Below are 4,111 nucleotides of genomic sequence, written 5' to 3'. Positions count from 1 at the left end.
GAAATCCGCCTGCCTCTGCCTCCCAAGTGCTAGGATTAAAGGCGTGCGCCACCACCGCCCGGCTAAGAGCTATTTCTTAAATTAGAAATGCATCTTAAAGATTATATTATTATCCCTACTGGAATGAAAGGGAGATATTTATGTTTTGGCAAAAGTTGTGTGAATTTTCCTTTAACCACTAATTACTGTCCTTCGAATATAGCAGAGGCCCAGGCAGAAGAACCCTAGGAGGGTGTCTGATGATGTGGGCTCTTGCATAGCATTCTTGTCTTTAGAGAGTTCATTGCAGCTAGGCCTCAATGATATATCCATACTTTGAAAGTTACTTCCATTACTTACAGACCCTTGTGGTTTGCAGGGAGAGCAGAGCAAGAGACACAGCAATCTTCTGTCCAGACCATGAAATCCAGGAGCAGCTGAAACATCTTGGAAAGACTTCCCCTATTTAAGGGTCACATACGATGTCTTAATTTTTTTGTGGTTAATTTCTATTGGATACCTCAAACAACTGTGGTGCAAGGACAGTTAGGCAATTTGCAAAAGTTGTGGGTAAGGCAGGGCTTCCTAGAAGGAATTCTTTTTTATTTAGTCCAGAACTAGGTTACACCCATTTGTCCATTTTTGCTCTCTTCAAAAAGCTTGTACTGCATAGCTCTGTGGTTGAGGCTTAATCATTGGTTTCTGAAAGTATGAAATAGTACACAGGAAATGTGTGGCCTACAAATCTTAGCTTATGCTTTGTGGAGATGACTAGAATACATACTCAACGAACGGGTAAAGAAGGATTTGAAAACATGTTCTCAGTGAAATTCCTCAGGACCTAAGTTATAATAGTTAGAACTAGTTAAGCCATTCAGCCGAGTAAGGACATTGCATTATGGTGAGATTGTACATTAGTTCTGCTGTGAGACTGTTCAAGTTCTAATGGAGTCTCCCATGTGATTGAAGTATATATATCAAGCCATTCTCTGAAAGGACAGCCTGCAACCTTTCTTGGCCACTAAATAAGGCTAAACAGTTATCTAGAGCCATATGGGCAAAACACTCATGCCATTGTTCCTTGAGACATAGTGTCTTCTGAATGTCCCAGTGACTGTACAGATGGCAGGGAGATGGAAATAGATAGTCTCATTGAGTGATATGTACACAGAGGTGTTATTCCTAAAACACTACTGGCCATTTATACAAACATTGTTAGACTCAGCATGATCAGAGTGGACATTCCATGATGGAGAGGCACTGACCTTCTACCACAAAGTCCCTAAGAGGGAAGACAGTGCTTTGAGATGACCTTAAATCCTCAGACACTGCTATCAGAATGCAAGCTTGTCCCAGCTACTCTTGGGCATAAACTTGGTCATTTCCTGAGCAGTAGCAACATCTCATACTTGTTAACATGCTGTATTTTTGTCTCCAAGATCTGAAAGGTTAATAGTTCATTTTCTCCTTACTAGATGATGCTGTGGTTAGAATTCTTAAGTCTTACTATAATTAATGTGTGGAAATCATACTCCCAAAGGTTACGACATTCACAAGTGGAGTCTTCTGGCAGAAGATTGGGGTAAAAGTGGAGAGAGCCCATGGATAGGGTTGTTCTCTTATAAAAGCGGCTCAGAGAACCTCCTTGTCCCATTTTCCAGGCGCTGACATCTGAAATTGTCATTTATAAAACAGAAAATGGGTCATCACCACAGAGTACATCTTTTGACACTTTCATCTGAGACTTCATAGGCCTCAGAACTGCAAGAAATTGGTACCATCTGGTGTGTATAATGCAATTATACATGACTTCATATGTGGTGTCCTGCTATACAAGACAAAATGGACTAAGCCAGATGTTCACACTGACATGACACTGGAATGCATCTGCCATACTTTGAGAAATTCTGAGTCTTGTTTGGGGGAACCACAGAGAAAGAACTTAGGGCCCTTATAGTGGTAGAATAGAAATAATTGTGAGAGCCTTCAATGGGAAAATTATTTTCATTTATAATGTTTACAAACATCCTCCCTCAAAGCCCACTCTGCTTCACACAGGTTGATGATGATCCCTCCCTCCTGAGTCAGGATGGATGGGTGTACCCTGCACATCTGGTCTCAGTTCTCATCAAGTCTCAAGCTCTTTCCTGACACCAATACCAACTTTCCAACAATGCTGCAGAGTTTTTCTGCAATAAGCTCTCTAAATCCTAGAGAACCACTCATCTCTGTGCCCATGGCACTGACTAATGTCCAAATGGAAAATATGAGTTAGAACATGTGTGTATTGTTTGAAATCCATTTCTTCTTGTAAGGATATCTTTCAAGGCAGTAGGATAGCAGAGCACGTTCTTATACATACACAGTGAGAGAATGTGTGACTTGTGTGGATTTTTTTGAATATCAACCTTTGCATTGTCAATGCATTGATGAAGTGGGAACTTCATCTTTTCATCTAGTTTCTTGAGAATGAGTGTGGAAACACATCCTAGATAAGTGGCATAAAGTCTTGTACTATTTGGGATGCTTTGATAAAACTTCTTATTCTTTGTTTATCAGTTTTCTACAATGGGGATGCAGGATTAGCATGCAACCCAAGTGGGGTTCAGGTCTTTGGCCTTGGAGAGGGATTTAGTGGTGTGGGCTGTATGGCATTGGTGATTGCTAGAAAATGAGAAAAACCAGCAAGTGTTTGTTATTTTTCTAGGATTTCGAATTACAAAGCCTTTCTAGAATGGTCCAACATTCTCTGTGCCAAAATATAAGAGCCATAAGAAAAACAAAGAAAAAGAAAAGACAGGGAAACACTTTTATTTTCTGAACCAACCAGTTTTTCTAATGAGAATTTCTTCTTATGGATCTCAAGAATTTGTGTTTAAATGCTGAGGCAGGGGAGGGGTGTTTGTTCCTGAACCTTGAACCCAATTAACTTTAACTTATGAAGACTCCAATTTACACACATGGCAAGTGTGATCATTCCTACCACAGAGCATCTGACATGAAAGAGCTGGGTACCAGTGTTCTGGGCACACCCTGGGCATCAAAGTTCTCAGCTGACTCTCAAGCACAGCTTTATTGAGGGAAATTGTCATAGAACCAGGGTCTTCCATGCCAGGAAGCAGGAAGGCAGTGGAACAGGTTACAAACCAGGAGTTTTAGATTAACACCAAAATGGGGGAGAATCTGGGCAATGCAAGTGTGTGGGCATGGGGTCATTGGTTAGAGAGCTGAAGAGAGTGAGGAGAAGGTCACTGTCACCAAGTATTAAGGAGATGGGAAGGTGAACATCTGGATTACATTAGACTGGAGAATCTTTTCTTCTAATCTGCAAGTTTCTTAAATGATCTGTGGAACTTTGAGAGGCAAAGATAAAGTACAGAATAATAAATTCTTTTAATTCCTTATATTCTGTTTCTGGTTGTAGCAAGAGTTCAGAAAACCAAACTTTCAAATAGAGATAAATTCTTTATGCTGCAGAGATATCTTGTGTATTTTAGCTGTGTATATTGTACATTATTGCCAAGAGATATCCCTCAGTTGGTGATTGGATAAAGAGAATGTGGTACACATATATAAACACTCTCTGTATGTGCGCATGTGTGTGTTTGTGTGTGTGTGTGTGTACATAGTGGAGCACTACTTAACCATAAAAAGATGTTATTTTAAATAACTGAAATGGTACCGAAGGACACTTACTGTGTAATATCCAGACACACAAAGTGCAGAACCATGTGTCCTCACAGATCCAAGAGAAAAAAAAGCAATGTAATAGGTGAGAACAGTATACTTGCTACTAGACTCTGGCAAGGTCAAGCGATGGTGAGAGAAAGTTGGTCAATGGGTACAGAACTACATTTAGGTAGGAACAATGAGTTCTGGTGGACTATTACCCAACAACATGGCTGTAAATGATAACGGATTATGTATTTCAAAACTCTTAGTACAGGAGAATTTAGGTGTTTCACCACAACACAATTATAAATACCTGAGGAGACAGATATGTTAATTTCCCAAATTCATCATTTCACAATGGACACATACATGCAGATTCCCTTACCAATATGCACCTAGAATTTGCATCACTATAATAGTTCAGGTTAAAAACAATGAACCATGGCATTCTACAAAAAAA

The sequence above is a fragment of the Mastomys coucha genome, unplaced genomic scaffold, assembly GCF_008632895.1.
Source record: "Mastomys coucha isolate ucsf_1 unplaced genomic scaffold, UCSF_Mcou_1 pScaffold22, whole genome shotgun sequence".
Classification (NCBI taxonomy): Eukaryota; Metazoa; Chordata; class Mammalia; order Rodentia; family Muridae; genus Mastomys; species Mastomys coucha.
The sequence above is the reverse complement of the archived record's forward strand: the minus strand, read 5'-3'. Positions refer to the sequence as shown.